Consider the following 26,378-nt stretch of genomic DNA (forward strand, 5'->3'; position numbering starts at 1 on the left):
CATACAAGRCACTGATGTGCACGTTTGGAACATCCACATTACATTTGTAATCTCTAAACACACACTTTTTGCTGGAAACCCACTCCTCTCAACACACTTTTCAGGATTGTCTTCTTTGAGCAGAATCAGAGATAGGTTTGGAATATTGRTCACAGTGACCAGAGGGGCTAAGGAAAAGCTTCTGAAAGAGGGGTAAAAAGGAATTGAAGAATGTGAGATGTTTTATAGTAGATGGTAGAAGGGTAGACTAGAGATATGAYAAACAAGGTCAAGCTCTCTCTCCAGAGTGGATAGACAGCTTTGTGCTTCAGCCCTTTTTAAGTTTCTCTTGCGGTTGTTTACAAGTGCACCAGTGAAATATAGCTGGCCCTCTACTTAACCTTTTTCTGCAGTGGACTAAATCAGGGTCACACAGTTTTTCTTGGTAGTCTTAAACAAATCTACTTTAAAACAAACGTTTACACCTCACACACGTGGTTAAGGGCTTAAAAAACACCTGTACCATGTCAGATCTAGAGTTGAAATGTATTACATTTTGAGTTTGCGTCCCAATATTATACTTCACAGAAGACTGAGATATAACAAAACCGRTTGACATAAAAACACTGGATTTTCGGCGGGTCTTTTGAAATAATGTATAGTAGTTATGAAAAATATTAATAACATTCCACCCATTAGGGCTACAGGAAAAGGCTACAGTCCTGAAAAATATATAGCCCAGATTCCCTTAAACAAGCTGTTCAGCACTTGCTGCTTTACCATAGAACTTCACTTACTATTGATATGGGGGACAAAGGAAACACAGTTTAAATTCCTCTTTCAAAGGCAGAGAGACACTATAATCATTGATGTATGTTTATGTCTGTGTTGACTTTCTTCTCACCTAACTAAACTAATCTGTCTCCATTTAAGAATGTAGGTCTAATACATTTTAATTGACCTGAAGTTTATAGTTGCATAGTTTGGTAGCTAGCTGCTCAGTGCTGATACCCTGACTACACCGCTCACGTCGCGTGTGCGAGCGTTGCAAAATAAATTTAGAAATCTATGTTATTCAATTATTGCACCCACACTGCTCGCACGCGTCAACGAGCGTCTGCGTTGCCAAGGGCTAAAATAGAAGTCCTTTCTATTTCTGACGCAGATCGCTCTGCAAGTCCTGCCTCTCCCATCTCCTCATTGGTTTATAGAAGCAGGTACCCACGTGCCATCTCCTCATTGGTTATACCCACGTGGGTGATTGAAAGACGAACTGTGTTGCCGGTTGTCGTGGTAATACTATGAAAGTTTAGATGCCAATCACAATATAAGTTCAAAGATGAAAAAGCCTGGAAGGAGAGATGACTAGAAACGATTCGGTTGATCGTTTTATGTGTGGATTAATTGTCGGAGTAGAGGACCTTGTGCATTTCAGGTAAAATAACAACCTAATGTTTATATCCCAGGACAAATTAACTAGCAACAGCATGCTAGTAGCTAAATAGGACAAATTAGCTAGCAAGTGCAAGCTAACTAGCTAAATTGCCATAAATGTTTAATGCTTTTCGACCTGTCCCCAAATTAATATAATTGGTTCAGAGTTTGTTTTGACATTTTAACCTGCGTGTCGTGATCGCGTTTGGTGTAGGGGGACAAAATACATTTATGCACGATGGCGCACGCGCGCAGCCGGTTTGGGTTCCGTGTGAGTCTCACCACATTAAGGAACAACGTCTTGTCAAATAAGATATGTGGGATAATGTCTCGTGGTCATGTCTGGTGTTTATTTTTTTCTGTGCTGATCGGCGCTGCACACTGGGAGAAAGATGTTTGCTGGAGACATGTATAAAACAAGCTTAAGTGCTCTAAGATGTCTCACAGTGGCTGTTAATGAGATTAGCAGAGCATCCAGGCCACAGCCGAGCAGGATCCAGAAACAAACCCCACTACTATTACAGTCAGGTAATAAAGACAGTGCTAGTCCGCTCCCTGATCTGTTTGTGCTGTCTTGCCAAATCCTATGGTCATTGTCAAGACGGCACAAACAGATCCGGGACCAGGATAGAAAACATTTGCTGTCTTGTGTGGTATTCTCTGCACCATCAAGCAGGAGCCCTTGTTCTCTAAGGCATCAAGTGACAATGACCAAAGGAGTTTGACAAGACTGCACAAACAGATCAGGGACCAGGCAAAAACAYTGCATCTGGAGCTGCTATCTCTATCTACCATCAGCCAGCCTGCAACAGCGTTTTCACTTGACTCCTCTAACTGGGCTCAGACACACTTGAGTCATGAATGGAAACATGTGGTGAATTGTAGCTAGGTTGTCTGTTTTCTGTCTGCTGCAAAGAAAATGACTTGCTTTGGGTTTTTGGATGTAGGAAAATACATTTCCTGTTATAGTTTGTCTTTCCCTCTTGCTTGCTTACGGTCAACATGTMATTTTCAGATGCCACTAAACTGACTGGCTATTTTGCATATCAGGAAATTAAGAGTTTCGAATCTCTATTTTTAGATGCCAGGTACAAAATGCTGCCCTTTGAAGTAGTAGGCTATAGTTTGTGATTGTCATCTGCCTCCTGCAGAATCTTTTATGTCTGTATGATACAATTTTGAATTATATAATTTTTTTATTTAACTAGGCAAGTCAGTTAAGAGCAAATTCTTAATTACAATGACAGCCTAGGAACAGTGGGTTAACTGCCTTGTTCAGGGGCAGAACAACAGATTTTTACCTTGTCAGTTCAGGGGTTCGATCTAGCAACCTTTCGGTTACTGGCCCAACGCTCTAACCACTAGGCTACCTGCCGCCCCTTATTATATAATAACTTTATTTTGTTTCTATGCAGTGTGCATAGTGTAGCTGCAAGACATAGCTCACATCAACTRCCCCCCTCTGCCTGTCTGATCTTTTGATCCCCTTCACCTCTGCTAGGCATCTGCTTTAGACTCATAAAAGTAAATTCATCAATGACAACAAGGCATGTTGAATGTATGGTAGCCTAGTTGTCAGACCTAGCTTGATGGATTAGGTCAGGGAGATGTTGGAGATCTGGAACAAGCTCATATAGGCCTAGTTCGTTTCATATTCCTAATAGCCTATAGTAAGCTAGAATAGCACATTTCATCCAGTCATTTAATTATTCATAATTTTATCCCCAAACAAAATTAAAAAGTCAGTTCACATTTTCACAAGATTATCCACATAATATTAATTAGAATAATAATTACTCCTAAATTTAACATAGAAACATTTTAAAGTGACATTAACCACATTACCATCCACAGTTTTTATGCGTGTAAAGCCATACRGTATATAAAAACAGGAAGTTTCGCTACAATTTTACAAATGTCAACAGATAATTTGTTCGTTCYATATGGTGGGATCTTTTTGTGTCTGTAAATTAATTATGCAAGAAATGTGGGTGGAAACGCCTTTATGCCGCAAATATTTTTATAATAACTATCATATCAAAGTAAACTTGAAGTCACGCGATGATATGGTGTGTCGTCCTCCCACTATTACTCAGGAAACCATGCTTTTTATTAGGCTACAGATGGAATAAGTTATGATAAACTTCACAGGGTGGTGAAAGTGCAAGGTGATTTTCCCCAAAAATATCAAGGGTCTTATTCTGGTGAAATGATGATCGATGCTTGACTGCCATTTGACAAATAAAATATTCTCGCACTTATCCACAATAATCTCATKATGTAGACCAGGTATTCCCAAACTGGGGTACGCAATGGCATCGGTGGGTGCGCCAAATAAAAATGTAATTCACATTTTAAAAAATGAATACAATTTTCAAACAGTACATTTATGTTTTCCACTGGCGCTGTGCATTTGGGCGAGGTTTTTCTCTCGCCTGAGTAGCCTAATTTAACTTCCAAAAATAAAATTAAACCACCTAGTGTTTAGCGAAATAACAACACAATGTCAAATACAGGTAGCCTAGTCAAATAATTAACATCCAATCACATTAACCATTATTATTTCGCGGGAAACCTATACTCTTGCGCAGACATTTAGAAACGAAACATGACAATTTGAAAAATAAGCCACAGGAGTTTTTTGAGCGAGAATAAAGACGACTTTCGAGTAGTAAGACATGTATAAAAGCAACAGATACCATTAATAGGGGCTATAAGGGGCTATAAGCYTCTTACATGGTGAGCTACCAGGTGTCTAGGACAGGCAAGCCCCATACTATTGTGGAGGACTTAATTCTTCCTGCTGCCGCATATATGTCTGAGACAATGCTGGGGGAAAAGGCCCACAAAACTATACAGACAATTACTTAATCAAACAACACTGTTTCACAACACATCAGTGACATGGCAGGAGATGTTTTGAAACAATTACTGCTTCGCATACAAGCCAGTGAATTCTATGCGTTACAGCTGGATGTGGCGGGCCTGGCACAGCTCCTGCTATATGTCCGTTACATTTATGGGGGGTCAATTAAGGAAGACATCCTCTTCTGCAAACCACTGGAAACCAGGACAACATGATATAATATTTTTTAAAGTACTGGACAGCTTTGTGACATCAAATGGACTTTGGTAGTCAAGATGTGTTGGTATCTGTACTGATGGCGCAAAAGCCATGACGGAGACATAGTGGATTGGTAACGCGCACGCAAGCAGTTGCTCCCGACGCCACTTGGGTACACTGCAGCATCCACCGAGAGGCTTTTGCTGCCAAGGGAATGCCTGACAGCTTGAAAGATGTTTTGGACACTACAGTGAAAATGATTAACTTTGTTAAAGCAAGGCCCCTGAACTCTTGTGTATTTTCTGCATTATGCAATGATATGGGCAGCGACCATGTAACACTTTTACAACATACAGAAGTGCGCTGGTTGTCAAGTGGCAACGTATTGACACATGTTTTTGAATTGAGAGATGAGTTTAACGTTTTCTTTACTGACCATCATTTTCACTTGTCTGACCGCTTGCATGATGACGAGTTTCTCACACGACTGGCATATCTGGGTGATGTTTTTTCTCACCTGAATGATCTGAATCTAGGATTACAGGGTCTCTCCACAACTATATTCAATGTGCGGGACAAAATTGAGGCTATGATTAAAAAGTTGGAGCTCTTTTCTGTCTGCATTAACAAGGACAACACACAGGTATTTCCATCATTGTATGATTTTTTTGTGTGCAAATGAACTCAAGCTTATGGACAATGTTAAATGTGAAAGAGCAAAGCGCCTGAGTGAGTTGGGTGCGCAATTACGCAGGTACTTTCCCGAAACAGACGACACAAACAACTGGATTCATTATCCCTTTCATGCCCTGCCTCCAGTCCACTTAATTTTTTAAAATTTTACCTTTATTTAACTAGGCAAGTCAGTTAACCTGTCTGGGAACGGGGTTCCGCTAGCGAACCCCTCGCCAACAGCCAACAGCCAATCAAATTTCTCAAACATAAAAGTATTAGACACCATTTTAAAGATAAAATTCTCATTAATCCAACCACAGTGTCCGATTTCAAAAAGGCTTTTCGGCGAAAGCGGAACATATCATTATGTTAGGTCAGCAACTAGTCACAGAAAGCATACAGCGATTTTCCAAACAAAGAGAGGAGTCACAAAAAGCAGAGATGAAATTAATCTCTAATCTTTGATATTCTTCATCAAATGACACTCCCGGGACAACATGTTACGCAATACATGTATGTTTTGTTCAATCAAGTTCATATTTATATCCAAAAACCTCAGTTTACCTTTAAACTGTTTCTGCATTATGCAATGATATGGGCAGCGACCATGTAACACTTTTACAACATACAGAAGTGCGCTGGTTGTCAAGGGGCAGTTGCTAATATATGCATATTATTAGTAGATTTGGATAGAAAACACTATGAAGTTTCTTAAACTGTTTGAATGATGTCTGTGAGTATAACAGAAATCATATGGCAGAGAAAAATCCAACCAGGAAGTGGGAAATCTGAGGTTTGTAGTTTATCAAATCGAATACACAGTGTCTATGGGGTCATATTGCACTTCCTAAGGCTTCCACTAGATGTCAACAGTCTTTAGAACCTTGTTTGATGGTTCTACTGTGAAGTGGGGGCGAATGAGAGGGGATTGAGTAAGGTCTCTCCCAGAGTGCAATGAGCTGACCATGCGCGTTCACATGAGAGTGAGCTCCGTTCCATCGCTCATCTGAAGTCAATGTAATTCTCCGGTTGGAACGTTATTCAAGATTTATGTTAACAACATTCTAAAGATTAATTCAATACATCGTTTGACATGTTTCTACTGACTGTTATGGAACTTTTGGACATTTCGTCACGTTTTAGTGAACGCGCTTCGTGACTTTGGAATTGTTTACCAAACGCGCTAACCAAAGTAGCTAATTAGACATAAATAACGGACATTATCGAACAAATCAAGCATTTATTGTGGACCTGGGATTCCTGGGAGTGCATTCTGATGAAGATCATCAAAGGTAAGGGAATATTTATCATGTCATTTCTGTTGACTCCAACATGGCGGCTAATTTGCCTTGTTCTGAGCGCCGTCTCAGATTATTGCACTGTGCTGCAAAGATGACTGCAAGAGCACAGCGCAGAATGCTCATTGATGTTAAGAAGAATCATAGAGTGTCAGCTAAAGACTTACAGAAATCTCTGGAACATGCTAACATCTCTGTCGACAAGTCTACGATACGTGAACATTGCTGCACGTCTGAAGTTTGCAAAAGTGCACCTGGATGTTCCACAGCGCTACTGGCAAAATATTCTGCGGACAGATGAAACTACACTGGAGTTGTTTGGAAGGAACAAACAACACTATGTGTGGAGAAATACAGGCACAGCACACCAACATCAAAACTTCATCCCAACTGTAAAGTATGGTGGAGGGAGCATCATAGTTTGAGGCTGCTTTGCTGCCTCAGGGCCTGGACAGCTTGCTATCATCGATGGAAAAATTAATTTCCAAGTTTATCAAGACATTTTGCAGGAGAATGTTAGGCCACCAATTGAAGCTCAACAGAAGTTGGGTGATGCAACAGGACAACGACCCAAAACACAGAAGTAAATCAACAACAGAATGGCTTCAACAGAAGAAAATACGCCTTCTGGAGTGTCCCAGTCAGAGTCTTGACCTCCCGATTGAGATGCTGTGGCATGACCTTGAGGACATTTCACACCAGACATCCCAAGAAAATTGCTGAACTGAAACAGTTTTGTAAAGAGGAGTGGTCCAAAATTCCTCCTGACCGTTGAGCAGGTCTGATCTGCAACTACAGAAAACATTTGGTTGAGGTTATTGCTGCAAAAGGAGGGTCAACCAGTTATTACATCCAAGGGTTCATATACTTTTCCCACCCTGCACTGTGAATGTTTACATGGTGTGTTCAATAAAGACATGAAAACGTATAATTGTTTGTGTTATTAGTTTAAGCAGACTGTGTTTGTCTATTGTTGTGACCTAGATGAAGATCAGATCAAATGTTATGACCTATGCAGAAATCCAGGTATTTCCAAAGGGTTCACATACATACTTTTTCTTTCCACTGTATGTAAGAGTGGATTCTCGGCCCTCACGAGCATGAAAACTAAATACAGGCACAGACTGTGTGTGGAATATATATATTTTTTATTATCTGAGACTCAACATTGCAGAGTTATGAGCATCCTTTCAAGCACACCCTTCTCATTAACCCGTGGTGAGTTATTCACAATTTTTGATGAATAAATAATGTTGTATATGTAAAATGGCTAAATAAAGTGCAAAATAATTGATTATTATTATATTATTATTATTTGTGCCCTGGTCCTATAAGAGCTCTTTGTCACTTTCCACAAGCCGTATTGTGACAAAACCTCACACTCATTCTTATGTTTAAGAAATTGATCGTATAGTGTGTGTGGCAGGCTTACAATGGCAAAAACCAACATTTGAGAGTGCGCTGACCCTGGTGCTAGAGGGGGTACGCAGCTGGAGGTTGAATGTTTGAAGGGGTACGGGACTATAAAAGTTTGGGAACCACTGATGTAGACTAGCCTACCCTCACTGTATCTGTGAGCTGTTGGCTAGAGTGCACGTGCCATGACCAAAGTAGGCACATTTGCTCATCAAAAAGAAAGGAGGACCAAGGCATTCTTCATATAGTTAATTAAAATGCCTTTATTAGTATGGCATGTTCAATAGAAACAAAGTTTTTTAAAACCGACACGTTTCGGCTTCATGGCCGAATGGCCGAATAGCACATTTGCTATTTAAAGGGATACTTCTGGATTTTGCAAAACTTTTGGATACCATTTTTATGTGTCTGTCCAGTATACAGTTAGATGTAGTTTCGCGAGCCAACGCTAACTAGTGTTAGCGCAATAACTGGAATTAAGGGGGGCTATTGGCATGCTTTTGTAACTAAATGATCGTTTGAGTTGAAAATGCGATGGAAACACATTGAACTTTAGATTTTTATTCGGTACATGCAAGCTTAAAAAAAAAGTGAATTTTGTGTGCACTACATCATCAAACGCTGATTTTTATCCGCAACAAGTCCATTMGGTGGAAACACCAATGTTGATAAAATGCGCATATTTTCTTTATGCAGATTCTAGAATATTTGCGTTAAAATCTATCGCCAATTAGATGGAAACCTAACTAATGAGACCACCTCAATCATTTGGGATCAAACACAAGACCTCTGTGTTTGCTATGTTGTTTGATATAATTTAAGATTCTAGGTTTCAGGAACTGGCAGGTACAGCAGAAAAAAAAGGTAAGTACTGACCCCCTCCGGACCTCCCCACTACCCAACCATAGGCCTACATCAGCACCACCAGAGGAAAGCCCTGATTGTACATTTAAACATATTTCTAGCTAGCTACCGAAGAGTTGCCAATTACCAAGTACCAAAAACAGTCTATAGCTTACCATTGCTTCTGAGGCAGTCTTCTGCCAACATCATTATTAGGCTAAAAAAGGTACATTTGGACTATGATTTGAGCAGTGTGGGTGTCGTATTGCCATAGAAATGATGTTTGATGCAGCTGATTAGCAGTTGCTGCTGTTTCAGGAGTTAAGGGTCACTGCAGGTGTCTCTACTGAACCTTTTTACCAGTTGCTTGCTGCCTCTGCAGCAGTTCATCTTTTCAAACTGAAGGCTTGACTTTTTTTTGTTTAATCTCATGCCAACGGAAACACTAAAGTGCATGAAGACGAGACACATGAAACATTTGTTTTTAGAAAATCACTCCGTCCTGTTTCTAACCCTATCGCTCTCTCTTCCTGTCTGTCTCTATAGCTGAGGAAGACGGTGTGTGGGAGAGTGGTCTGTCCTATGAGTGCAGGACGCTCCTGTTCAAAGCCATCCACAACCTGCTGGAGCGGTGTCTCATGAACCGTAGCTTCGTACGCATCGGCAAATGGTTCGTCAAGCCCTACAAGAAGGATGAGAAGCCCATTAATAAGAGGTAAGATGCTCCTACTCACTCCTCCTAACTCCCCAGTTCCACCTTCTTCCCTTCCCACTCCCCAGTTTCCCCCTTCTTCCCTTCCCACTCCCCACTTTCCCCCCTTCTTCCCTTCCTCAATCCCCAGTTTCCCCTTCTCCATTCCCACTCCCCACTTCCCCCTTCTTCCCTTCCCACTCCCCACTTCCCCCCTTCTTCCCGTCCCACTTCCCCACTTCCCCCCTTCTTCCCTTACCACTCCCCAGTTCCCCCTTTTTCCCTCCCCAGTTCCCCCCTCTTCCCTTTACCACTCCCCAGTTCCCCCTTCTTCCCTTCCACTCCCCAGTTCCCCCTTCTTCCCTTACCACTCCCCAGTTCCCCCTTCTTCCTTACCATTACCCAGTTCCCCCTTCTTCTCTTCCCACTCCCCAGTTCCCCCCTTCTTCCATTCCTCTCTCCCCAGTTCTGCCTTCTACCCCATCCCAGTCCTTCTTCCCCCTCTCTTCCCTTTTCCTCCTCTCTCCCCAGTTCCCCCTTCTTCCTTCCCTCTTCCCCAGTTTCCCCCTCCTTCTTCCCTTCCTCTCTCCCCAGTTCCCCCTTCTTCCCTCCCCCTCCCCAGTTCTGCCTTCATACCCATCCCCAGTTCCCCCTTCTTCCCTTCCTCTCTCCCCAGTTCCCCCTTCTTCCCTTCCTCTCTATTAATCAATTAATCTGCCCCTCTTGCTCCCTTACCGGGTAGATTTTGTCCTGAGCCCAATACCCACTGTCATCTCCCACAGAGAAGTGTGCTGCCTGCGTTGGTTAAATCAAGTTGTGAAGATTTTTACTGGAGAGCAGGGCTACAGACAGTGTCAAGCCTGTTTTCTATACCCTGTCGGCTGTACTCCCTGGAAATGTGTTGTCGAGCCGCAGCAGTGGCTGAGCCATCCCCTCTCCCCTCTATTTGGTGGGCAGGATTTGTCTCTGTCAGTGTCTGGCCTCTTACATAAGAGGAGGTACACGGCTGCTGAGGAGAAAACAACCGAGGTGGTGACACTCAGTCCGTCACTGCCTTTGCATGGCTCCCACGACTTCATCTAGCTCRCTATTTCTCCCAGATGTTTGTGTGTATTGATATTTCAATGGAGGCTTAGAGCTCTGTTTATGTAAACTTCCTGTCCCTTTTCATTTCAATGTGAATATAGCCTATGTATTTCTGAGGTGAAGCTTCTGCAGATTAAATACTTAAATGGTAGTCAGTGTGGTGTGGTTATCAGCACAGAGCAGGGATTGAAAGGCAAATGAGGAATGAATGATAAAAGACCCTAACTAACAAGCTAGGGGAGACGGGAGCTCTGTTCTGTTTCATACTGGATGGACTCACGGTGTTGTCACAGTGCAGTCATCCCAGGCAAGGTATTGTGTGTTTTAGTTTTTGTACTAGACAAATGTCTCAAATGTTGTTGCCAGAAACCCCAGGAAATCAGGTGACCACAGGAAATGCCATCGGGTGAGGCAGGCAGGCATCATTGTGATGTGATGTGAAATCTGGGAGCTACTGGCTGGCTGGGGCCACAGGATGGTGGTGGTTGATTCTATGGTTAGTTGTTTCACACTCAGTCAGTGCTACTGTGGTAACAGCCATAGTTGATTATCTGATGGCTGTAATATTTTTATCTGATGATAACATCATAAGTTCCAGCCTTGACAGTCTTTTCAGAGCCCCTGAAATATTAATCCTTATTAAAAAGCACAATGTTTTCTTGCGCTTGAATGGGAATAAAATGGCTTAATTTTCACATAACTAATCATACTACTAACACCTAACCTCAGCAGCACTGCTCTCTCTCTCTTTACCTCTGCTGGCTGGCCCAGTCGAGGAAAATGAACAATGGGGTTTCCTCAGTCAGCCCTGGAATTCGCAGCCAGCCAAGCCAGGCCCTTTCTCTCCAGTCTCCACCCACTGTGCTGCAAGGGGATGGGGACAGGGTATAAATATTGTAGATCTTCAGCCACGTAGAAAGAGACCAGCCATGTTCTCCTTAGGATGTTGTTGTTGTTCTTCACTCAGCAGTTTGTTCCTGTTCCAGCCGCTCGGCCACAGAGGCCAGACTAAGAGCAAAGCCATGACGATCGGACATTCATAACACATGGCTTGTGTTTTAATGTTGTGCCCGGTCGGAACCTCTGGTCTATCTGAGGAGGAGGCCTTGTACCTTTTAACCACCATCTTTCAAGAGGAAAAGTTGCTTATTATCCTTTCTATTTAACTGGGACATTATAAGGATGTTTATTTCCCGAGAGTATTGTTTGAGTTGTTAGACTGTTAGGTACACAGTGCTGAGGTGCTGCTCAGGTCTAGTATTGAGAGAGAGAGAAGGAGCTCTTTGCTTTACCTCCCCAGTGGCCAGCTCCAAGTCTCCCAGCTCTGTGTGTTTTTCACCATGGCAAGGTTAAATTTGTCCTAGAGGAGCCACCGTAGATGGCTGTTCTTCCCCCAGGGAGCCTCCATCTACCAGGTTGGRGATACCGTACACCTTATCACACATACCTTACAGCAGTGCTTCCAAAACCTTTTATAGTCCTGTACCCCTTCAAACATTCAACCTCCAGCTGCGTACCCCCTCTAGCACCAGGGTCAGCGCACTCTCAAATTTTGTTTTTTGCCATCGTTGTAAGCCTGCCACACACACACACACTATACAATACTTTTATTTAACATAACAATGAGTGTGAGTTTTTGTCACAACCCAGCTTGTGGGAAGTGACAAAGAGCTCTTATAGGACCAGAGCACAAATAATAATATAATAATAATCAATAATCTTGCTCTTTATTTAACCATCTTACATATAAAACTTTTATTTGTTCATCGAAAATTGTGAATAACTCACCACAGGTTAATGAGAAGGGTGTGCTTGAACGGATGCACATAACTCTGCAAGGGGTTGGGTTGTATTGGAGAGAGTCTCAGTCTTAAATCATTTCCCACACACAGTCTGCCTGTATTTAGCTTTCATGCTAGCGAGGGCCAAGAATCCACTCTCACATACAGTTGAAGTCGGAAGTTTACATACACTTAGGTTGGAGTCATTAAAACAAGTTTTTCAACCACTCCACACATTTCTTGTTAACAAACTATAGTTTTGGCAAGTCGGTTAGGACATCTACTTTGTGCATGACACAAGTCATTTTTCCCATAATTGTTTACAGACAGATTATTTCACTTTTAATTCACTGTATCACAATTACAGTGGGTCAGAAGTTTACATACACCAAGTTGACTGTGCCTTTAAACAGCTTGGAAAATTCCAGAAAATGATGGCTTTAGAAGCTTCAGATAGCCTAGCTGACATCATTTGAGTCAATTGGAGGTGTACCTGTGGATGTATTTCAAGGCCTGCTTTCAAACTCAGTGCCTCTTAGCTTGACATCATGGGAAAAACAAAAGAAATCAGCCAAGACCTCAGAAAAAAAATTGTAGACCTCCACAAGTCTGGTTCATCCTTGGAAGCAATTTCCAAACGCCTGAAGGTACCATGTTCATCTGTACAAACAATAGTACGCAAGTATAAACATCATGGGACCACGTAGCCGTCATACCGCTCAGGAAGGAGACGCGTTCTGTCTGCTAGAGATGAACATACTTTGGAGCGAAAAGTGCAAATCAATCCCAGAACAACAGCAAAGGACCGTGTGAAGATGCTGGAGGAAACACAGTAAAACGAGTCCAATATCGACATAACCTGACAGGCCGTTCAGCAAGGAAGAAGCCACTGCTCCAAAACCGCCATAAAAAAACCAGACTACGGTTTGCAACTGCACATGGGGACAAAGATCATACTTTTTGGAGAAATGTCCTCTGGTCTGATGAAACAAAAATATAACTATTTTGCCATAATGACCATCGTTATGTTTGGAGGAAAAAGGGGGAGGCTTGCAAGCCGAAGAACACCATCCCAACCGTGAAGCACGGGCGTGGCAGCATCATGTTGTGGGGGTGCTTTGCTGCAGGAGGGACTGGTGCACTTAACAAAATAGATGGCATCATGAGAAGGAAAATTACGTGGATATATTGAAGCAACATCTCAAGACATCAGTCAGGAAGTTAAAGCTTGGTCGCAAATGGGTCTTCCAAATGGATAGTGACCCCAAGCATACTTCCAAAGTTGGGGCAAAATGGCTTAAGGACAACAAAGTCAAGGTATTGGAGTGGCCATCACAAAGCCCTGACCTCAATCCTATAGAACATTTGTGGGCAGAACTGAAAAAGTGTGTGCGAGCAAGGAGGCCTACAAACCCGACTCAGTTACACCAGCTCTGTCAGGAGGAATGGGCAAAAATTCACCCAATTTATTGTGGATAGCTTGTGGAAGGCTACCTGAAACGTTTGACCCAAATMAAAGAATTTAAAGGCAATGCTACCAAATACTAAGTGAGTGTATGTAAACTTCTGACCCACTGGGAATGTGATGAAAGAAATWAAAGCTGAAATAAATCACTCTCTACTATTACTCTGACATTTCACATTCTTAAAATAAAGTGGTAAAACTACATGACCTAAGACAGGAAATTTTTACTATGATTAAATGTCAGGAATTATGAAAAAACTGATTTTAAATGTATTTGGCTAAGGTGTATGTAAACTTCTGACTTCAACTCTAGGTATGTGGTTGCAAAGGGCATCAGTGTCTTTAAACACTGCGATTTGCCAAGGCAGGATACTCTGAGCGCAGCCCAATCCGGAAATCTGGCAGTGTCTTCTGATTAAATACAATTTTCACAGAACAGCTTGTTGCAATTTTGATGAGGCTCTCTTTTTCAGATATCGGTAAGTGGACTGGAGGCAGGGCATGAAAGGGATAACGCATCCAGTTGTTTGTGTCATCAGTTTCGGGAAAGTACCTGCGTAATTGCGCACCCAACTCACTCAGGTGCTTCGCTCTTTCACATTTGACATTTTCCGTAAGCTTGAGTTAATTTGCACACAAAAAATCATACAATGATGGAAATACCTGTGTGTTGTCCTTGTTAATGCAGACAGAGAAGCACTCCACCTTCTTAATCATGACCTCAATTTTGTCCCGCACATTGAATATAGTTGTGCGAGTCCCTGTAATCCTAGATTCAGATCACTCAGGCGAGAAAAACCATCACCCAGATAGTCCAGTCGTGTGAGAAACTCATTATCATGCCAGCGGTCAGACAAGTGAAAATGATGGTCAGTAAAGAAAACTTTAAGCTCATCTCTCAACTTTGCCCCTTGATAACCAGCACACTTCTTTATGTTGTAAAAGCGTTACATGGTCACTGCCCACGTATCATTGCATAGTGCAGAAAATACATGAGAGTTCAGGGGCCTTGCTTTAACAAAGTTAACCATTTTTGCTGTAGTGTCCAAAACGTCTTTCAAGCTGTCAGGCATTCCCTTGGAAGCAAGAGCCTCTCGGTGGATGCTGCAGTGTACCCAAGTGGCGTCCGGAGCAACTGCTTGCACGCACGTTACCACTCCACTATGTCTCCCTGTCATGGCTTTTGGGCCATCAGTACAGATACCAACACATCTTGACCACCAAAGTCCATTTGATGTCCTTAATTGACCTCCCATAAATGTAATGGACATATACCAGATGTACCAGGCCCGCCACGTCTGTTGACTCATCCAACTGTAACGCATAGAATTCACTGGCTTGTATGCGATGCAGTAATTGTTTCAAAACATCTCCTGCCATGTCACTGATGCGTCGTGAAACAGTTTTCTTTGATGAAGGCATGTCTGTATAGTTTTTTGTGCCTTTTCCCCCAGCATTGTCCCAGCCATATCCGCGGCAGCAGGAAGAATGAAGTCCTCCACAATAGTATGGGGCTTGCCTGTCCTAGCCACTCGGTAGCTCACCATATAAGATACTGCCCCTTCTTCTTAATGGCATCTGTTTCTTTTCTGCATGTCTTACTACTCGAAAGTTGTCTTTATTCTCGCTCAAAAAACACCTGTGGCTTGTTTTTGTTTCTAAATGTCTGCGCAAGAGTGAAGGTTTCATCAAGTTGTGAGATAGTACTTTTGCACTTATAACACACTGTGGCTGAGGAAAGGCACTTCACCCAATATAAATGAACCCCAAATCAATGTAGTTCTCATCATATTTGCTGCTTTTGATGGTCCAACGTCCCTGTCTGTTGTTCTGTGCTTTCCCGGGTAAGGGGGCAGTTGCACTTCGGCTGCATCAAATTCACAACTGTCAGTGTCCATGCTAGCTGTGCTAACAACAAATGTAGAATTACTAATACTAGCATTGGATGTGCCTGTGGAAGCAGAACAACTTGTGTCATCGACAGGTGCAGGTGTCGTACTGCTGGTAGTAGTAGTACTACCAGTAGAGCTGGTATGTGTCTCTATGGACGCCGTACTTTCTTTTTTTAACCATTTATTACTTTTCGGTCAAACGGAATGAGCAGCAGCTACGTTTGGCTACATACGGACCATTAATGGAATTAATTACTTTTCTGTTCTCCTAACTACTGGTTCAGGAATTACTTTTCTGTTCTCCTAACTACTGGTTCAGGAATGGTTGCGTTGTTTTCAAATAATCAAATCAAATTGTATTTGTCACATGCGCCGAATACAACAGGTGTAGACCTTACGGTGAAATGCTTACTTACAATGCAGTTCAAGAAATAGAGTCAAGAAAACATTTCCAAAATAATCTAAAATAAAAAAAATTGATCAAAAAGTAACACAAGAAAGTTAATAAACAATAACGAGGCTATATACAGGGGGTACCGGTACCGAGTCAATGTGCTGGGTTATAGGTTAATAGAGGTAATTTGTAAAGTGACTATGCATAGATAATAAACAGCAGATAGCACCAGTGTAAAAACAAAGGAGGGGGGGTGTCAATGTAAATAGTCCGTTTGGCCATTTGATTAATATTTCATCAGTCTTATGGCTTGTGGGTAGAAGGTGTTAAGGAGCCTTCTGGACCTAGACTTGAGGCTCCGGTACCGCTTGCCGTGCGGTAGCAGAGACAGCAATCTATGACTTGYGTGACTGGAGTATTTGACAACTTTTTGGGCCTTCCTCTGACACCGCCTGGTATAGACGTCCTGGATGGCAGGAAGCTTGGCCCCAGTGATGTACTGGGCCGTACGCAGTACCCTCTTTAGCGCCTTACTGTAAGATGCTGACCAGTTGCCATACCAGGCGGTGATGCAACCAGWCAGGATGCTCTCGATGATGCAGCTATAGAACTTTTTGAGGATCTGGGGACCCATGACAAATATTTTCAGTCTCCTGAGGGGAGACTATCTTCTTCACAACTGTCATGGTGCGTTTGGACCATGATAGTTCGTTTGTGATGTGGACACCAAGYAACTTGAAACTCTCGACCTTCTCCACTACAGCCCCGTCAATGTTAATGGGGGCCTGTTCGSSCCTACTTTTCTTATAGTCCATGATCAGCTCCATTGTCTTGCTCACATTGAGGGAGAGGTTGTTGTCCTGGCACTACACTGCCAGGTCTCTGACCTACTCCRTATAGGCTGTCTCATCGTTGTCAGTGATCAGGCCTACCACTGTTGTGTCGTCAGCAAACTTAATGATGGTGTTGGAGTAGTGCACGGCCACGCAGTCGTGTGTGAACATGGAGTGCAGGAGGGGAATAAGCACACACCCCGATGGGCACAAGTGTTGAAGATCAGCGCGGCAGATGTGTTGTTGCCTACCCTTACTACCTGGGTGCGGATCCAGTTGCGGAGGGAGGTGTTTAGTCCCAGGGTCCTTAGCTTAGTGATGCGCTATATGGACACTGTGGTGTTAAACGCTGAGCTGTAGTCAAGAAACAGCATTCTCACATCGGTGTTCCTTCTGTCCAGGTGGGAAAGGGCAGTGTGGAGTGCAATTGAGATTGCGTCATCTGTGATCTGTTTGGGTGGTATGCAGATTGGAGTGGGTCTAGGGTTTCCGGTATGATGGTGTTGATGTGAGCCATGACTAGCCTTTCAAAGCACTTCATGGCTTTTGAGTGCAACAAGGCTGTAATCATTAAGGTAGGTTACCTTCACTTTCTTTGGCACAGGATATGTTTGAAACATATAGGTATTACAGACTTGGTCAGGGAGAGGTTGAAAATGTAAGTGAAGACACTTGCCAGTTGGTCAGCACATGCTTTGAGTACACGTCCTGGTAATCCGTCTGGCCCTGCGGCTTTGTGAATGTTGACCTGTTTAACTTCTTATGGCTGCAAACCCGTTAACGAGATGATATGACAACAGCCAGTGAAAGTGCACGGCGCCACATTCAAACAACAGAAATCTCATAATAAAAATTCCTCAAACATACATGTATCTTGTACCATTTTAAAGGTAATCTTGTTGTTAATCCCACCAAAGTGTCCAATTTCAAATAGGCTTTTCAGCGAAAGCACCACAAATGATTATGTTAGGTCACCATCAACTCACAGAAAAATTCTGCCATTTTTCCAGCCAAAGAGAGGAGTCACAAAAAGCACAAATAGAGATAAAATTTGTCACTAACCTTTTGATGATCTTCATCAGATGACACTCATAGGACTTCATGTTACACAATACATATATGTCTTGTTCGATTAAGTTCATATTTATATCCAAAAACCTCAGTTTACATTGGCGCCATGTTCAGAAATGCCTCCAAAATATCKGGAGAAATTGCAGAGAGCCACGTCAAATAACAGAAATACTCATCATAAACTTTGATGAAAGATACATGTTTTACATAGAATTAAAGATACACTTGTTCTTAATGCAACCGCTGTGTCAGATTTCAAAAAGCTTTACGGCAAAACACAATATTCAATAACCTGAAAACAGCGTTCAGCCACAAAAGCAAGCCATACAGTTACCCGCCAAATTGTGCAGTCAACAAAACTCATAAAAAGCATTATAAATCTTCACTTACCTTTGCTGATCTTCATCGGAATGCACTACCAGGACTCCCACTTCCACAAGAAATGTTTGTTTTGTTCGGTAATGTCCATAATTTATGTCCAAATAGCTATTTTTGGTAGCGTGTTTGGTAAACAAATCCTACGTCAGGAAGCGCGTTCACTAAAAGCTGACAAAATGTCCAAAAGTTCCGTAACAGTCAGTAGAAACATGTCAAACGATGTATTGAATCAATCTTTAGAATGCTTTTAACATACATCTTGAATAACGTTCCAACCGGAGAATTACATTGACTTCAGATGAGCGATGGAACAGAGCTCCCTCTCATGTGAATGCGCATGGTCAAAGCATGGTCAAAGCATAGTCAGGTCATGGCAGACCTTACTAATTCCCCTCTCATTCGGCCCCCCTTCACAGTAGAGGCATCAGACAAGGTTCTACAGACTGTTGACATCTAGTGGAAGCCGTAGGAAGTGCAAACTCATCCATATCTCGCTGTGATTTCAATAGGATCTTGGTTGAAAATCCTCAGAATTCCCACTTCCTGTTTAGATTTTTTCTCAGGTTTTTGCCTGCCATATGAGTTATGTTATACTCACAGACACAATTCAAACAGTTTTAGAAACTTCAGAGTGTTTTCTATCCAATACTAATAATAATATGCATATATTAGCAACTATGACTGAGGAGCAGGCCGTTTACTCTGGGCACCTCTGTGCACCTTTCATCCAAGCTACTCAATACTGCCCCTGCAGCCATAAGAAGTGGAGAGTATCATCACACAGTCGTCCGGAACAGCTGGTGTTCTCCCGCATGCTTCAGTATTGCTTGCTCGAAGCGAGCATAAAAAGCATTTAGCTCGTTTGGTAGGCTTGCGTCACTGGGCAGCTTTGTGGTAGTAAATAGATGGCTACGAATAATATAGATGAGAACTCTCTTGGTATATAGTGTGGTCTACAGCTTATCATGAGGTATTCTACATCCTTTCGAGCAATATCTCAAGTCTTCTTTAATATTTGACTCCGCTCTAGCAGTAATTGACAAATAGACACACACCCTCGCCCCTCATCTTACCAGACGTAGCTGCTCTGTCCTGCCAATGCACGGAGAAGTCAGCCAGTTCTATATTATCCGTGTTGTCGGTTAGCCACGTCTCGGTGAAACTTAAGATATTACAGTTTTTAATGTCCTGTTGGTAGGATAGTCTTAATTGTAGATTGTTTTCCAATGATTGAACATTGGCCAATAATACAGAGGATAGTGGTGGTTTACCTACTCGTAGGCCAAATTCTTACGAGGCACTCTACCCTCCTACCCCTTTTTTGCCGTCTTTTCTTCACGTGGATGACGGGGATTTTGGCCTTGTCTCGACAAAGCAGTACACACACACACCAATTGATTAATGGACTGCTGAATGTATATTTGTTTCTCTGGCTTTGTTTGCTCTTTTCAGTATTATGTCTATCTCTGATAAGCTACATAGGAAATGGCTGAAAATAGCCCATATTAATATACAGTGGGGAGAACAAGTATTTGATACACTGCCGATTTTGCAGGTTTTCCTACTTACAAAGCATGTAGCATGTTTTTTATCATAGGTACACTTCAACTGTAAGAGACGGAATCTAACACAAAAATCCAGAAAATCACATTGTATGATTTTTAAGTAATTAATTTGCATTTTATTGCATGACATAAMTATTTGATCACCTACCAACCAGTAAGAATTCCGGCTCTCACAGACATGTTCGTTTTTCTTTAAGAAGCCCTCCTGTTCTCCACTCATTACCTGTATTAACTGCACCTGTTTGAACTCGTTACCTGTATAAAAGTCACCTGTCACACACACACTCAATCAAACAGACTCCAACCTCTCCACAATGGCCAAGACCAGAGAGCTGTGTAAGGACATCAGGGATAAAATTGTAGACCTGCACAAGGCTGAGATGGGCTACAGGACAATAGGCAAGCAGCTTGGTGAGAAGGCAACAACTGTTGGCGCAATTATTAGAAAATGGAAGAAGTTCAAGATGAAGGTCAATCACCCTCGGTCTGGGGCTCCATGCAAGATCTCACCTCGTGGGGCATCAATGATCATGAGGAAGGTGAGGGATCAGCCCAGAACTACACGGCAGGACCTGGTCAATGACCTGAAGAGAGCTGGGACCACAGTCTCAAAGAAAACCATTAGTAACACACTACGCCGTCATGGATTAAAATCCTGCAGCGCACGCAAGGTCCCCCTGCTCAAGCCAGCGCATGTCCAGGCCCGTCTGAAGTTTGCCAATGACCATCTGGATGATCCAGAGGAGGAATGGGAGAAGGTCATGTGGTCTGATGAGACAAAAATAGAGCTTTTTGGTCTAAACTCCACTCGCCGTGTTTGGAGGAAGATGAAGGATGAGTACAACCCCAAGAACACCATCCCAACCGTGAAGCATGGAGGTGGAAACATCATTCTTTGGGGATGATTTTCTGCAAAGGGGACAGGACGACTGCGCCGTATTGAGGGGAGGATGGATGGGGCCATGTATCGCGAGATCTTGGCCAACAACCTCCTTCCCTCAGTAAGAGCATTGAAGATAGGTTGTGGCTGGGTCTTCCAGCATGAAAACGACCCGAAACACACAGCCAGGGCAACTAAGGAGTGGCTCCGCTCCGTAAGAAGCATCTCAAGGTCCTGGAGTGGCCTAGCCAGTCTCCAGACCTGAACCCAATAGAAAATCTTTGGAGGGAGCTGAAAGTCCGTATTGCCCAGCGACAGCCCCGAAACCTGAAGGATCTGGAGAAGGTCTGTATGGAGGAGTGGGCCAAAATCCCTGCTGCAGTGTGTGCAAACCTGGTCAAGAACTACAGGAACCGTATGATCTCTGTAATTGCAAACAAAGGTTTCTGTACCAAATATTATGTTCTGCTTTTCTGATGTATCAAATACTTATGTCATGCAATAAAATGCAAATTAWTTACTTAAAAATCATACAATGTGATTTTCTGGATTTTTGTTTTAGATTTCGTCTCTCACTGTTGAAGTGRACCTATGATAAATATTACAGACCTCTACATGCTTTGTAAGTAGGAAAATCTGCAAAATCGGCAGTGTCTCGAATACTTGTTCTCCCCACTGTATGTAGCCTTAGAAATAAGGTTAATGAAATCAAAAACTTTCTAACATCAGATAACATTCATTTATTAGCCATTTCTGAGACTCACTTAGATAATTAATTTTATGATACATCAGTAGCAATACAAGGATATAACATTTATAGAAGAGACAGAAATGCTTAGGGGGAGGTGTTGCTGTATATTTTCAGAGCCATATCCCTGTAATGCTTAGAGAAGATCTTATGTCAAGTGTTACTGAAGTGTTGTGGTTGCAGGTTCACTTGGCACATCTAAGCCTTTTCCTTTGGGGTGTTGCTATATACCACGACGTGCTAACAGTCATTATCTAAATAATATGTGTGAAATGCTTGATAGTGTATGTGATGTAAACAGAGAGGTCAACTTTCTTGGGGACCTGAATATTAACTGGTTTTCATCAAGCTATCCGAAGCTTCTTAACCAGTAACCAGTGCCTGTAATCTGGTTCAGGTTATTAATCAACCTACTATGGTGTTTACAAACACTACAGGAACAAGATCATCCACATGTATCGATCACATTTTTACTAATGCTGTAGAACTTTGTCCTTAAGCTATATCTGTACCCATTGGATGCAGTGATCACAATATAGTGGCTATATCTAGGAAAGCCAAAGTTCCAACAGCTGGGCCTAAAATAGCATAAGAGATCATACAAAATATTTTGTTGTGACCCTAATGTGGATGATGTTAAAAATATTTGTTGGTCTGATGTGATTAATGAGGAGCACCCAGACGCTGCACTTGATGAATTTATGAAATTGCTTCTTCCAATTATTGATAAACAGGCACCTGTTAAGAAACTGACTGTTAGAACTGTTACGGCTCCATGGATGGATGTGGAATTGAAAAACTGTATGGTTGAAAGAGATGTGGCAAAAGGAGTGGCTAATAAGTCTGGCTGCACATCTGACTGGCTTACTTACTGCAAATTGAGAAATTATTTGACTAAACTCAGCAAAAAGAAGAAACTTTATTATGAAGCCAAGATCGATGATATAAAGAATGATGGAAAAAACTTTGGAGTACTTTAAATTAAATTATGGGAAGAAAGATCAAATTCAACTCCATCTTTCATCGAATCAGATGGCTTATTCATCACAAAACCATTTGATGTTGCCAGTTATTTTAATGATTATTTCATTGGCAAAGTGGGCATACTTAGACAGGATATYCCCACAACGAACAGTGAGCAATTGTATTCCTGCATAAAAAAACAAATAATGAAAGAAAAGCAGTGCAAGTTTGAATTTTGTAAAGTTAGTGTGGGAGAGGTGGAAGAATGATTGTTGTCGATCAATAATGACAAACCTCCTGGCGTTGACAACTTAGATGGAAAGCTACTGAGGGTGGTAGCTGACTCTATCGCCACTCCTATCTGTCATATTTTTAATCTGAGCCTATAGGAAAGTCTTTGTCCTCAGGCCTGGAGGGAAGCCAAAGTAATTCCGCTACCCAAGAGTGGTAAAGCGGCCTTTATTGGTTATAACAGCAGACCTATAAGCTTGCTGCCAGCTCTTATCAAACTGTTGGAAAAAATTGTGTTTGACCAAATACAATGCTATTTCTCTGTAAACAAATTTACAGACTTTCAGCATGCTTATTGAGAAGGGCACTCAACATGTACTGCACTGACACAAATGACTGATGATTGGCTGAAAATAATTGACAATAAGAAGATTGTGGGAGCTGTACTGTTAGATTTCAGTGCAGCCTTTGATATTTTGTCGAAAAAACGTATGTGCTATGGCTTTTCAACCTCTGCCATATCGTAGATTCAGAGCTATCTATCTAATAGAACTCAGAGGGTTTTCTTTAATGGAAGCTTCTCTAATGTCAAACATGTAAAGTGTGGTGTACCGCAGGGCAGCTCTCTAGGCCCTCTACTCTTTTCTATTTTTACCAATGACCTGCCACTGGCATTAAACAAAGCATGTGTGTAGCAACTACAGCTAATGAAGTCACTGAAACCCGTAACAAAGAGTTGCAGTCTGTTTTGGAATGGGTGGCCAGTGACAGATGATGATGCAGTTGATGATGATGATGCAGTTGATGCCAGGTGATGGAGTTGGCTTGCTGGCACATTCTATGCTCACTTCGAGGCAGATAATACCGAGCCATCCAGGAAGACTCGTGCTCTGGACTACCAGGTGCTTTTGATCTCCAAGGCTGACGTGAGGAAAACTCTCAAAAGAGTGATTACTCGCAAGGGCACCTGCCTAGATGGCATCCCTGGCAGCGTCCTCAGGGTGTGTGCTGACCAGCTGGCGGGCATCTTCTCAGACATCTTCAACTTTGCTTTAAGGAGGTGACATGCCCAAATGACTATTGCCACATCGTGCTCACCTTGGTGATCATGAAGTGCCTCTGAACCCACTCCAATGGACCCACTCCAATAGATCCACGGAAGATGCCATTTCCATCACTATTCACATGGCCGTAACACATCTAGACAAGAGGAACACCTATGTGAGAATTCTGTTCATTGACTACAGTTCAGCATTCAACACTGTTGTTCCCTCCAAGCTCGACACCAAGCTCAGAGCCCTGGGTCTGGACACCACCGCCTGCAACTGGATCCTGGACTTCCTGACAGGCAGACCACAAGCTGTGAGGATTGACAACAACACCTTCTCCACACTAACTGTTAACACACGGGCCCCCCAGGGGTGTGTCCTCAGTCCTCTGCTGTACTCCCTGTTCACCCACGACTGCGTGGATTTGCACAACACCAACTCCATCAACAAGTTTGCCGACAACACCACAGTTGTAGGCATGAGGGTCCTCTCCAAATACTACTGCTGCACCATCGAGAGCATCCTAACTGGTTGCATCACGGCTTAGTATGGGAATTGCTCCGTCTACGACCGCAAGGCCCTCCAGCAGGTGAAGACGGCCCAGTACATCACTGGGACTGTGCTCCGACCCATCCAGGATATCTAGTCGAAACGGTGCCTGAGGAAGGTGAGCAATATCACCAAGGACCCGACACACCCCAGCCACAAGCTATTCTCTCCCTTGCCATTGGGCAGACGGTATCGGAGCATGATGTCTGATACCAAAAGGCTCAGAGACAGTTTCTATCTACAAGCAAATCAGACTGCTGAGCACTTGAACTGTACTGACCACCTGTTCTGATTCTCCACACCTTAGCACACATGCACTCACTCATGCATACACACACAGAGATATACACACACACTCTTATACATTCATGCTACACACACATCACAACTGCTGCTACCAAACACTTATTATACGGCATCTGAGGTAAAGTAGTTTCTGGCTACAACTGGAGTGAGGCGCGGGAGAATGAGCCGACTGAAGGGGGAGGGGGGAAATTACAGTATATTATTTTTATTGATTCTTATTAAGTAAACTATATTAGGCCTACACTACCATTCCTGCGGGTCCCGCGGGAGTCCTGTTCCCGTGTCAACCTCTAGTGTTGAGTACAGATAAATACTTTTCTCAGGTGACCTGGGTAAACGTGTTAACGTTAGAGTTGTAGGCCATGTCATGCTGTCGTCGCAGCAACCGTGCTGCAGCTTAAAGTCACACTCTCCCAGTCACTATAATAATCTAATATCTTATGCAAAGCAGGCTAGCTCAGACTGCAAACTCACTGTTTGGTTGTGCTGCGAAACCCATCCTTTTCGAAGAGTATCTTAAATAATCCCACAGCACCCCACCTCACACCCCCTCATCAYTCCCCCCCCCCCCCCCAAAAACAAAATATGATATGTGGATGTCCCACCTAGGAGGGAGAGAGGGAGAGAGAGAGATCAGGTCTGTAAACCTGCTCTAGATAACCCCAAAGCACCTCTCTGAAGTCTTCTGCTGCTGTAATGTGTTTGAGAGAGAATGCACTGTCTGAAAGAGGAAGGGAGAGAACCTCCTCGTTGTCATGGCAGCAGGGAGATGCACCCCGGGATGGGGATTGTGTGTTTCCATGGGGAAGGAGGATGCCTGTCCGCTATTGGTCAGCTTCAAACAGACTTGTCTATGTGTTGTTTACCCTAGACCTAATTGGTCCCATTTTCAAAGAGCTCAGAAATTCTTTAAGATCAGTCATCTCCTAGCCAATGTTCATAATATTAATATAATTTTCTTGATATGTTGATAGATTTTGCTTGATAATTCTGCTTGATCTCAACATTTCCTTTTAAATATGGCTAAGTGTTCAATAAATTCACTAAACAACACATGAAGTCCATGTATACTTTCAGTGTTAGCTTCTGTTAGATTTATAGCAGATTGAACAGGTTCTTTGTTATTAAATGGAATGGTTGATATCAGTTTGCCTGACTGACAATTAATTAATGCAATGCAGTACGTTATGCAATGGAGCATATGCCTGTGTGTTTATGACGAGTGTTTGCATCCGTGGGTTGTACAGTTCTCCTTGCTCGCTCTTCCCCTCCTCTCTTCCTCACTCTCTTCCTTTCCTCCCTCCCTCTCTGCCTCCCCCATCTCCTTCTCTCTCTCATTTTCTCGCTCTCTCGCGCTCTCTCTTGCTCTCTGTCCTTCCCTCACTCCCTCTCAGATGGAGAGATGGAGGGGGAAGGGAGGGTGGTGAGTGACACTCCTCTCCTGTGCAGGGCGGAATCAGAGAGCAGAGGAGCGTTAAGTAGGACAGTGCAGGATAAAGACACACACACACACACACACTGCCTCCAGTCTGGGGCTAAAGCACTCAATGTATCCCCTCCCAACACACACATGCAGATACAGACACACAAATATACACACACATTCACAGGTAGATAGACACACATGTTTACAAACATAAAACAATAGCAAACACACAAATGCACATGAAGACAGACAAATGCAGTGCCTTCAGAAAGTATTCACACCCCTTGACTTATTCCACATTTTGTTGTGTTACAGCTTGAATTCAAAATGTATTAAATAGATTTTTTCTCTCACCCATCTA

At 42.7% G+C, this 26,378-nt stretch overlaps 1 pseudogene; it reads left to right on the top strand.

Moving 5' to 3' along the window:
* LOC111950517 (mediator of RNA polymerase II transcription subunit 13-like) overlaps positions 1 to 26,378 on the top strand; it is a 167,437-nt pseudogene that overhangs the window by 22,953 nt on the left and 118,106 nt on the right.

The sequence above is a fragment of the Salvelinus sp. IW2-2015 genome, linkage group LG23 (assembly GCF_002910315.2).
Source record: "Salvelinus sp. IW2-2015 linkage group LG23, ASM291031v2, whole genome shotgun sequence".
Lineage (NCBI taxonomy): Eukaryota > Metazoa > Chordata > Actinopteri > Salmoniformes > Salmonidae > Salvelinus > Salvelinus sp. IW2-2015.